General features: G+C 43.8%; 2 long non-coding RNA genes across 6 annotated transcripts in view; one reads left to right on the forward strand and one right to left on the reverse strand.

Annotated features, from left to right (window-relative positions):
- Positions 1–9,455, forward strand: part of LOC123520775 — a 12,369-nt gene extending 2,914 nt beyond the window's left edge. Inside the window, exons 2-6 of one of the 5 annotated variants that reach the window (XR_006679373.1) lie at positions 1,989–2,114; positions 2,823–2,988; positions 3,115–3,251; positions 7,359–7,683; positions 8,634–9,455. This is a non-coding gene — a long non-coding RNA (uncharacterized LOC123520775). Of the gene's footprint in view, positions 1–1,988; positions 2,115–2,822; positions 2,989–3,114; positions 3,252–7,358; positions 7,688–8,633 lie in introns of all 5 variants that reach the window. The other 4 variants (XR_006679375.1, XR_006679374.1, XR_006679372.1 and 1 more) reach the window with 4 other exon arrangements.
- Positions 7,191–11,525, reverse strand: LOC123520776. The gene is made up of 2 exons (XR_006679377.1): positions 11,320–11,525; positions 7,191–10,094 (listed from the first exon to the last, which is right to left on the reverse strand). It is a non-coding gene; the product is annotated as an uncharacterized LOC123520776 (long non-coding RNA).
- Positions 11,526–12,500: the final 975 nt, after the last annotated feature.

Genomic DNA, 12,500 nt, shown 5'->3' on the forward strand with positions numbered 1-12,500 from the left:
GAGGGTCATATAAGATGGGTGAAGAAGTAGTGTTGAAAAAGGTGGAAAAGGAAAAGGATTTGGGAGTGATAATACAAGACCATGGGCAGTTTGAGGCTCATATTGATAAGATGTTTGGAGAAACGTATAATTTGATAAAAATATTGGATTAGCCTTCCATTATATGGATAAAGATATGATGAAGAAATTAATTAGTACGGTAATTAGACCAAGATTGGAATATGCTGGAGTGGTTTGGTCCCCTTATAAAAAGAAGCATATAAGGAAGTTGGAGAGATTGCAGAGAATGGCAACAAAATGGTTCCGGAATTGGCAGAAATGACCTATGAGGAGAGATTAAAAGAAATGAATTTGCTTACCTTGGAACAAAGAAGAGAAAGAGGAGATTTAATACAGGTTTATAAACTGTTGAACGGACTGGATGAAGTGGATAATGAGCAAATGATGTTGAGAGAGGAAAACTTAAATAGAACTACGAGATCGCATAGTAAAAAGATAGCCAAGGGAATATGCTTGAAGGATGTGAAGAAATATAGTTTCCCACAAAGATGTGTGGAGGTGTGGAATGGTTTGAGTGAGGAGGTGGTGTCAGCGAGGAGTGTGCATAGTTTTAAAAGAAAGTTGGATGTGTGTAGATATGGAGACGGGGCCACACGAGTATAATACCCAGGCCCTGTAAAATTATAACTAGGTGAATACAACTAGGTGAATACACACACACACACACACACACACACACACACACACACACACACACACACACACACACACACACACACACACTCTCAAAGCCCTTACGCATGCAGACGAACGCACGCATACGCACGCAGACTAACATTCTCACATATATGCACACATAGAAACACACACACACACACACACACACACACACACACACACACACACACACACACACACACACACACACACAAAACGCACACACACACACACACACACACACACACACACACACACAACACACACACACACACACACACACACACACACACACACACACACACACACACACACACACACACACACACACACACACACACACACACACACACACACACACACACACGTATATACGAATACCGGCACGCACCCACACTCACGCACGCATGCGCATACACTCACTTTCACTCGCACACAGATTAAATTCTGCCCGCACGCACGCATACGCACGCAGTCTCACACACACACACACACACACACACACACACACACACACACACACACACACACACACACACACACACACACACACACACACACACACACACAAAGATGCTGTTCTGCCAGCACGCACATAAACGCACGCACGCATACGTACGCAGGGTCACATTCTCACACACACACACACACACACACACACACACACACACACACACACAGTTTTGCAACAGTTTGGCTTGCTTTGAAGACATTTTAAAACAGTTTAACATATATATTTTAAAGGCATTTTGAGACAGTTTGGCATGTGTTGAAGACATTTTTTGACAGTTTGACATGTTTTAAAGGCATTTTAACACAGTTTGACATGTTTTAAAGGCATTTAAACATAGTTTGGCTTGCTTTGAGAGCATTATAAGACAGTTTGTATTTCTTCTGAGAGAATTTGGGATGTTTTCAGGGCATTATAAGACATTTTAGTATGTTTTACTGACATTTTTAGGTATTTTGGCATGTTTTGATATAATTTTAAGGTAGTTTGACATGCTTTAGAGCACTTTAAGACAATTTGGCACACTTTGAGTGCATTTTAAGACAGTCTGGCTTGTATTGAGGACATATTAAGGCAATTTTGTATGTTTTGAGGGCATTTTAAGATGGTTGCGTATGTTTTGAGGGCATTACAACACAATTTGGTATGTTTTAAGTGCATATTAATTTAGTTTGGCATGTTTTCATGGCATTTTCAGAGTTTGGTATGTTTTAAAACTGTTATTATTCATCAAGTTTGATTTATTTCATATTGTGCTAAGATATGGAGAAATACAAACCATCGTACGAGAAGACCAGGTCGAGGAGGAGGAGGAAGGAAGGAAGAGATAGAGGAAGATGAGAAGAGGAACACAAGGAAGGAAGGAATTAAGAGAAAAAAATATAAGGTAAAATAAGAATATTGTCATTTTATAAGGTTAAATCTCTCTCTCTCTCTCTCTCTCTCTCTCTCTCTCTCTCTCTCTCTCTCTCTCTCTCTCTCTCTCTCTCTTTTCTCTTCCTCCTCCTCCTCCTCCTCCTCCTCCTCCTCCTCCTCCTCCTCCTCCAGAAGATTGTGTGTTGATTTCTACAGCATCATTATCTATGCAGTGCTGTTCATTATTTCAGCATCACAGCATCATTACCATCATTACCTTAATTATTTCAGCCTCAGAGCATCATTATCTTTGCAGTGCTGTTAATTATTTCAGCATCACAGCATTTAGGCAGTGTCATCATTATTTTGGCAATTGTTTTCTTAATTCTTAGAAATGTAATCCACACTTTGCTATTAAGCTTTTTAATATTTTGTTCCGAATTTTTTTTTATGTCCATCAGTCACCAAACAAAAGGAAATAACATGCTTTACTCACTGTATGTCAACATTTCAACAGGAATCTTTACGAAATTGAAAAAAAAGAAAATGCCATTATCTCAGGCAGAGTAGTAGTAGGTGTGTGTGTGTGTGTGTGTGTGTGTGTGTGTGTGTGTGTGTGTGTGTGTGTGTGTTATAAGACTGGTGGTGTAAGTGTCACCTCCTAAATGTCAAGTAACTGTGAAATGGAACCACCTTTTTCTTGTAAGTATTGCCAACTTCCTCACTGCTCTAATGTCAGTGTTTCTCTTCCACATTGCACAAATACACTGGCTCAAAGACAAGAAAAACAAGGAAGAGGATCATTGCACAGATGTCACCAAGCCACCCAGCCAGCCAGCCAGTCAGTCAGTCAGCCAATCAGTTAACCACACACCCAGCCGGCCAGTCAGCCAGCAAGACAGTCAGTCAGTCAGACATATTTTCCTTCTACAGTTGGACAGCTCTTAATAACTTGACAGTTGTAGACATAGTTTCTTCCTTAGTGTTCAGTTTTAAGACAGTTATCATTAATCCAGTTTGATTTATTTCAGATTGTGTTAAGATATGGAGAAACACAGACCAACGTACGAGAAGAACAGGTAGAGGAGGAGGATGAAGGAAGGAAGAGATAGAGGAAGATGAGAAGAGGAACATAAGGAAGGAAGGAATTAAGAGAAAAAAACATAAGGTAAAATAAGAATATTGTCTTTTTATAAGGTTAAATCTCTCTCTCTCTCTCTCTCTCTCTCTCTCTCTCTCTCTCTCTCTCTCTCTCTCTCTCTCTCTCTCTCTCTCTAATATTAGTTTCGTTTACCGCCAATAGATCGAGCTGGAGAGGCAACACACTACCCACTCTTATGTTAGTTTTATATAACGCCAATAGATGGCGCGGGTGTGGCCTTACAACCCTCTTCTTCTATTAGTTTGATTAAGGAGCAATAGATGGCGCGGGAAAGGCGTTACCCTACCCAATCTGTATTAGTTTCACGTTACGCTACCCTCTCTTATATTAGCTTGATACATGTACGGGAACCGAGAGAGAGAGAGAGAGAGAGAGAGAGAGAGAGAGAGAGAGAGAGAGAGAGAGACAAACACGCAGTTCTTTACGCACTCACGCACGCATACACAAGCAGATACATCCTCACAAACACACACGCGCGCGCGCGCGCGCACACACACACACCGCGTAGTGTAGTGGTTAGCAGGCTCGACTCACACTCGGGAGGGTCCGGGTTCGAGTCCCGGAGGCGGCAAGGCAAATGGGCAAGCCTCTTAATGTGTAGCCCCTGTTCACCTAGCAGTAAATAGGTACGGGATGTAACTCGAGGGATTGTGGCCTCGCTTTCCCGGTGTGTGGAGTGTGTTGTGGTCTCAGTCCTACCCGAAGATAGGTCTATGAGCTCTGAGCTCGCTCCGTAATGGGGAAGAGTGGCTGGGTGACTAGCAGGCGACCGAGGTGAATTACACACACACACACACACACACACACACACACACACACACACACACGTAGTTCTGCCCGCACGCATAAACACACATGCATCTGCACGCAGACTCACATTCAGACATACAAACACACACACACACACACACTTCTGCCTGCAAGCACTCACACACACACAGGCATAAACACTAAGACACACACACACACACTTCTGCCTGCAAGCACGCACACGCACACAGGCATAAGCCCTGAGACACACATTCAAACACACACACACACACACACTGACATACTCACACACAAACTTACATAAACACATTCTGCTCTTTCTCACTCACACGCACGCAAGCATACGCACGCAGAATGACATTAACACACACACACACACACACACACACACACGCCGTAGCGCGGGGCAACGCAGCTGCCATCTGCGGGCCCCTTTAGTTGCCGTGAGGCCCACTATAAATCATGTTTTGTACCCATATGTATAAATAGTAAAGTTGTTTTGCCTGAGTGAATGCCTATGTATGTGCTTGTACGCATGCCAGTATGAAAATGTGTGTAATTCACCACGATCGTCTGCCAGTCTTCCCCATTACGGAGCGAGCTCAAAGCTCATAGACCGATCTTCGGGTAGGACTGAGACCACAACACACTCCACACACCGGGAAAGCGAGGTCACAACCCCTCGAGTTACATCCCGTACCTATTTACTGCTAGGTGAACAGAGCTACACATTAAGAGGCTTGCCCATTTGCCTCGCCGCGCCGGGACTCGAACCCGGCCCTCTCGATTGTGAATTGAGCGTGCTAACCACTACACTAAGCGGTGTGTGTGTGTGTGTGTGTGTGTGCACACACACACACACACACAGACACACACACAGACAGACACACACACACACACACACAGACAGACAGACAGACAGACACACACACACACACACACACACACACACACACACACACACACACGGAAAAACAGACAGACACAAAGTCAGACACACACACACACACACGTACGTACACACACGTACGTACATACACACGTACGTACATACACACTGTACTGTCATTTTTTCAGGTTAATATTGTTGAGTACCTTAACAAGCTGACTGGTCCATCTATCTATCAACTGGACACACACACACACACACACACACACACACACACACACACACACACACACACACACACACACACACACACACACACACACACACACACACACAAAAGCTTACCACCAATTATCTCGTCTTCTTCAATGACACTCAACTGTACCCTCGCTTCTATAGACGCTACACTGAACATCCTGGTTCTGTCATTTACTTCCACTAATCTAAACTGGGAACCTTCACACATCATTACATTTGAACAATATGAACACTCCCTATGAAATTAGGTGTTTTCAGTATTCTCCGCCAGTTTTTTCTCTCCCCACCCCCCGCTGGTAACTCCCTCCAAGTCAGCAGTATAGGTAACCTTCACATACACATATTGTCATAGATAGGCTGGCTGTTCATCTTACCAATTTTTCTTTTGTAACTGACTGCCCTCACCTTTATTCTCATCGCCTGATTGTTGTGTCATTAGTGATTGTTATTGTTAGTGGTTGTTATTGTTATTATTATTATTGTTATTATCATTATTATTATTGTTATTATTTATTTTTTATTATTATTGTTATTGTTTATTATTATTATTATTATTGTACTACTTCTACTACTACTATTTTTATCTTATTTATTTATTTAATATTGTTATTTTACTACTACTACTACTACTACTACTACTATATTGTCACCATCACCATCATCATCATCATCATATCATTATCATCATCACTACAATCGCCTATTACTGGCGGTGTAATTATTCAAAGAAGCAGAGTTCACCAGCTTCACCCCTGCAGGTCATTAACCTGGTGACCTCCAAAGTCCCTAGGTATGTCAACAAAATGGTCTAACCGTGCACAAATCTCAAGGTAAAAACGTGTCCCAGTACTGAAGGGGTTAATTAAGAGAGGTAGCTTAATGGCTCATCGCTCCTGCTTAACTGCCTGACTGGCTAACAATTGCACAAACTTCATCACCACTCGTTAATGGCCACAGTCTTCACTATCTTAAGTTTCTGAAGCTGTATAAAATCACCAAGTAGTAAGCGTAGAGCATGGATATCGTAATGTGTCACGGTACTGAAAGGGTTAGCTAGCCATTCACTCGTGTCAGCCACTACTAGTTTGCCTCCTAATTCCTTCTCCACCTCCCTCCGTCTCAGTCATTCTTCTAACTTATTGAATTTTCGTCATTACAACTTAATTAAATTGAAGCTTCCTTAGAAAAGTGATCCGTTCATGATACATTTTTTACTCTTCATTTTTTTTTTTAATATTGGTTCGTTGATTTGCAGGCATGGTTCACTTGGAGAGAGAGAGAGAGAGAGAGAGAGAGAGAGAGAGAGAGAGAGAGAGAGAGAGAGAGAATTATTATCTATCATAATAAATTTTCCGTTAATGATACGTTTTGTTTTGTTTTTTCGTCGATTTGCTGGCAGGGTTTACTTGGAGGGAGTCATGAAAGAGAGAGAGAGAGAGAGAGAGAGAGAGAGAGAGAGAGAGAGAGAGAGGAATTATTATCTTAATCAATTTTCCGTTAATGATACGTTTTTACTATTTTTTTTTTATTTTCTTTTATTCCTTGATTTGGAGGCAGGGTTTACCTGAGAGAGAGAGAGAGAGAGAGAGAGAGAGAGAGAGAGAGAATTATTATCATCTATTATGCTCAATTTCCCGTTAATGATACGCTTTTTTAATCTTTATTCGTTGATTTACAGGCAGGGTTCACTTGGAGAGAGAGAGAGAGAGAGAGAGAGAGAGAGAGAGAGAGAGAGAGAGAGAGAGAGAGAGAGAGAGAGAGAGAGAGAGAGAGAGAGAATTATTATCTATCATAATCATTTACTACGAAGGAAGCTTCAAAATGTTACAACAAAATGATAAAAAAGATCCTATATTATTATAAGTACTACACGGAAGATGAGAATGATTGATAAAACAAGTATATGCAATTGAGTGTGTGTAATGGTTAGTTTGGAAGGAGTTATTTATTTATTTTTTTAAGAGGGTGGGAACAGAAGGGGTGAAAAAACAGTAGGAGAAAAGATAGGATGTGGGCTTGCCCACAAAGCTATTTTTAACTTTATTTTGAGACAACTCACATAGTAAAAAAAAAAAAAAAAAAAAAAAAAATATTGAGCGTGGCTAGTTTATATCCAGATGGTGGACCAGTGGTTAGGTTCACCGGCAGCGTTCATATGCTCGTTTGCCCTCAAATTGCTCTTTCCTTATTGGCAGGTTGGGGGGCGGGAGACGAGAACGAAGCAACATCAGTAGCTCAGAATGGCGCCTGGACCAGTATTACTCCAGACACCACGCTCGCTACATCTCTCCAGTCACCACGCTACCAGCGGCCCCTCCAGTCAACGCAGCCCAGTGTTCGTCTTTTGTCGTGGGTTTGACGTTCAGCAGCGGCAGGAACAGCAACGGGAAGCTTGATCTGCGTGACGGAGGGTTTTCGTGCGGCGGGGTGACGTGCTGCTGATGTGAGGTTAGCGGACCACACCACCCCACAGCAACCCACAGCACAGCACACCACACCACAGCGGAGGAGAAATTAGTGGTTTGTATGTAAATGAATAGTGAAGGTATAGATAGGTGTTGGTGTTGAGTGCGTTGACACTGCAGTGATGATAGGAAGTTGTTATTCAGTAACTTGAGGGTTGTTAGGAATGTTGACTGATAAAGGATAACAGGATATGTGCAGGATGTGCACTGTGTCTTTTGGAAGGTTAATTGTAAGATATGTCTGTGTCTGTATGTAGGATGTATCAGGAACCATCGGTACGTACGAGTGTTAAATTTACTTGTCTAGTTGTCAATAGGGGGCAGATGGTCGTTCATTCACTAGTGTGGTTAGAGTAACGTGGGTTCAGAATAGATTTGGGTAATGGCTGTAGTAACAAGTGGTGTTTTCGTGGACAGGATTTCCTAACGCAACGAGGCTGGTGTTTCAAGGTAATAGTACGTGCAGTAGAAGCGAGATGTGGTAGCATAACGATAAGTTTGGGGATATAACCATGAAATTAGTTCTTTAAGTGGTAGGCAGACTTTAATGGTTCGAGGTTCACGAGTGACGGTGGGAGGGGTTGTGTGTGTGGGGAGGGTGGAAGGGTTTGTGTGTGTGGGGGAGGTTGAGAATGGCTGGGAGGAAGTGAGCGTGAATGGATACAGTGTGATAAAATAGTCGAGACAGAAGGGATGGTGTGGTGCGAGTGTTTGACTGAGTTAGGGCACTGTGAAGACGTGAAGGGAATGTGTGGTGTTGGTCAAAATATGTAGCCGAGGCAGTGAAGGAGTTAAGATAATGTGGGGTTAGATTTAGAGATAATTAGTGAAAAAGATACTGCTGTTCATGTTTTTGTGGTGGTGGTAGGAATACGTAGAATGAAGAGTGAAAGGCTGATTGAGGCAGTGGAGGAGTGTGTTTAGGGCAATGTTAGCTGTAGGGATAATTAGTGAACAAGTAAAACAGGTACTGCTTTGTTCATGCTTATTTTTTGTCCATTACAGGCGTTGACGATCCAAAGGCCCTGACTCCACAGCGGTAATGAGCCTCTTCTACCTTGCACTTCACGGACAACGCTCACACCTCTGCCTCCGCCACCGACGCAAGATTGGGAAAGGACTCGCTGCTTCTTAACGACCGCCACCGCCGCTGCCGCCGTTGAGGGAGACTGGCTGGATGAGTGGGTGATGATGAGAGGCGAGGCAGGTGTGGTGAGGAGGCGGATTGGCGACGAGAACCAACAGATGACGGCAGACACGGAAGATTCCACTAACCAGGTAGATGATGATGGTGTGGGTGTGAGGATTGGGTGTGGTTGAAGTTTGAGGGGGTTTGACGTGGTGTGGTTTACCGAGAATGGCGTGGGAGATGTGAGAATGAAGGGATGGGAGTGTTAGGACGGTTAAGGGCCAGGATGTTACGTAACACGGGAGACGCTGGGAGGAGAACGAGGGAGGAGGGTGTATATGTAAACTGGAGTTGTAAGTGGAATAACGATCGAGGAGGGCGAGTGAGAGGCTGACTGAGGCCGTGAAGTGGCGTTAATTTTTGTCCATTACAGGAGTTGGTGATCCGAAGCCGTGATTGCAGCGATCCCGTGCGTCCTGCACCATCAGAGAAGGACTCTGGCTTAGCACTGCGCCTGCATTGACTCCACCCCTCTCCCTTACCCAACCAACTCCGGCGCCTCCGTCCCCGCGGCTACCGCTACTCGGCGGTGGGGTACTGCCTCGCATTGGACCTTCACTGCCGTCCCGCTAATACGTGCCGCCGTCGCCGCTACTGGCACTTAAATAATTTTCAACTTAACATAAAAAGATCTGCACTAATTTTCAACAAAATATTTCAAGTTAACAAATATTCAAAGATAAAAATGTCTGGTTTTGAAGTGACCGGGGTTCGATTCCCCGGGCGGGTGGAGATATTTGGGTGTCTCCTTTCACGTGTTAGCCCCTGTTCACCTAGCAGTGAGTAGGTACGGGATGTAAATCGAGGAGTTGTGACCTTGTTGTCCCGGTGTGTGTTGTGTGCCTGGTCTCAGGCCTATCGGAAGATCGAAATAATGAGCTCGTTCCGTAGGGTAACGTCTGGCCTTTGTCTGACACACAAGAAGCAACAATGCACATATTTCTTCATTCCCTCTGAGTCAAACTTTCTTCAAATGCTTTCAAAATCATGCCAAATGGTCTTAAAATACCATAAAATCATGCCAAATGGTCTTAAAATACCCCATAAAGCATGCCAAACTTGTCTTAAAATGTCCTTAAAAAAAAAAATGCCAAACTGCTAGCTAATCTATCCTAACTGTTGTTCTTCATGGCTCCAGGTGTTGTCTTGCTGTAGGTGTTGTAGAAGGCTTATGTTGTGTTGTGGCTCGGCTTGGCTTGGCTTGGCTTGGCTTGGTGCAGTGTTCCAGCAGCAGTCTCTCTCCTTGGCAGCATCCAGGGACTCTTGGCTTGACTTTTCTGTAATGAGAGGTGCACTGTTTTACATTGAGTCACCTTCACTATTTTGTAAACTGAACTGAACTCAACCTAACTTAACTAAAAACTTAACAGAAATTAACCATGTTCTTTCTTCTTTATCGCCCATGTCTCAGAGCCATACGTTAATGTGGACCATACATAAATAACGCTTGAGTATACGTTGTCTTAGAGGTATATATACATGCTAATTAATATTGGTCAATATCTTTCTTAATCAAAACATGTCAAATTGTCTTAAAATGACCTCAACCCATGCCCAATATCTTTCTTAATCAAAACATGTCAAATTGTCTTAAAATGACCTCAACCCATGCCAAACTATCTTAAAATGCAATCAAAACATGTCAACCAGTCTTAGAATGTCCTCAAAACATGATAAATTTTTTGTCTTAAAATGCCCTCAAAACATACCACCAAACTGTCTCAATATGACCTCAAATATGTCAAACTGTCTCAATATGCTCTCAAATATGTCAAACTATTTTAAAATACCCTCATAACCTGTCAAATTGTCACAATCTTAATATGCCCTCAAAACATGCCAAACTCTGTCTTAAAATGTCCTCAAAACCTGCCAAACTATCTTAAATTGAACTAAAAATCTGCCAAACTGCATAAATATGCCCTCAAAACTTGTCAAACTGTCTTCATATGGCCTCAAAACCTGCCAAACTGTCTTCATATGGCCTCAAAACACACCAAACTGTCTTAATAGATTCTCAAAACCTGCCAAAAAACCTGCCAAACTGTCTTCATATGGCCTCAAAACACACCAAACTGTCTAATAGATTCTCAAAACCTGCCAAACTGTATTCAATTCCCCTCAAAACCTCCCAAATTGTCTTACTATACTCTCAAAACCAGCCAAACTTTTTTAAATTTCCCTCAAAATCTGCCAAACTGTATTAAAATGCCCTCAAAACAGCAAACTGTCTTAATATACCCTATAAACCTGCCAAACTATATTAAAATGCCCTCAAAACATGCCAATATGGGCATAAAACATGTCAAACTTTTAAAATATCCTCAAAACATGCAAAATTATCTCAAAATATCCTCAAAACATGCCAAACTGTCTAAAATATCTTTAAAATACCCTCCAAACTGCCTCAAAAATGCCCTCAAAACCTTACCCAGCCCAATCCAACCCAACCCACCTAACCTAACCACCACACCTCACCACACAACACACCACACAACTGACCTGCATAAAGAAGGGAGCCGTGTGACCTCAGCGTTGAGTGGCCACCTCCTCTCGGGTCACAGTGAACTCACAGTGAACTCGCAGTCTAGGGAGTCTTGCGGCAAAACGTCAGAGGTCACAAAGGTCACACTGGGAGGAGGAGGAGGAGGAGGAGGAGGAGGAGGAGGAGGAGGAGGAGGAGGAGGACTGGGAGGAGGAGGAGGAGGAGGAGGAGGAGGAGGAGGAGGAGGAGGAGGACTGGGAGGAGGAGGAGGAGGAGGAGGACTGGGAGGAGGAGGAGGAGGACTGGGAGGAGGAGGAGGAGGAGGAGGAGGAGGAGGAGGACTGGGAGGAGGAGGAGGAGGACTGGGAGGAGGAGGAGGAGGAGGAGGAGGAGGAGGAGGAGGAGGAGGAGGAGGAGGAGGAGGAGGAGGAGGAGGAGGAGGGAGGAGGAGGAGGACTGGGAGGAGGAGGAGGAGGAGGAGGAGGAGGAGGAGGAGGAGGAGGAGGAGGAGGAGGGAGGAGGAGGAGGAGGAGGAGGAGGAGGACTGGGAGGAGGAGGAGGACTGGGAGGAGAAGGAGGACTGGGAGGAGGAGGAGGAGGAGGAGGAGGAGGAGGAGGAGGAGGAGGAATACATAAGAATACATAGGACAGACGAGTGACAGAAGGCCTTGCAACCTATGACAAGGTCACTCATTTACTATACTACATGCACAGAAGCTACATAGGGAGGAGGAGGATGAGGAGGATAAATCAAAGGAGGAGAGAGAGAGAGAGAGAGAGAGAGAGAGAGAGAGAGAGAGAGAGAGAGAGAGAGAGAGAGAGAGAGAGAGAGAGAGAGAGAGAGAGAGAGAGAGAGAGAGAGAGAGATTGAAATAAAAAATACTTTATAAAATGACAATATTTATTATCTTACCTTTTCTTTTTCTTCTCCTCTTCTCATCTTCTTTTCTTCCTCCTCCTCCTCCTCCTCCTCCTCCTCCTCCTCCTCCTCCTCCTCCTCCTCCTCCTCCTCCTCCTCCTCCTCCTCCTCCTCCTTCTCCTCCTCCTCCTCCTCCTCCTCCTCTTCTTGCCTTGGTCTGTCTTTCTCCATATTCTTAACACAATCTGAAATAAATCAAACTGGATTAATATCAGAGAGAGAGAGAGAAAATGGGATGTCTATACTACGGCAGTGCCCTTAACCTGCCCTAACCTTCAC

This window comes from Portunus trituberculatus, chromosome 47 (assembly GCF_017591435.1).
Source record: "Portunus trituberculatus isolate SZX2019 chromosome 47, ASM1759143v1, whole genome shotgun sequence".
NCBI classification, from domain to species: domain Eukaryota; kingdom Metazoa; phylum Arthropoda; class Malacostraca; order Decapoda; family Portunidae; genus Portunus; species Portunus trituberculatus.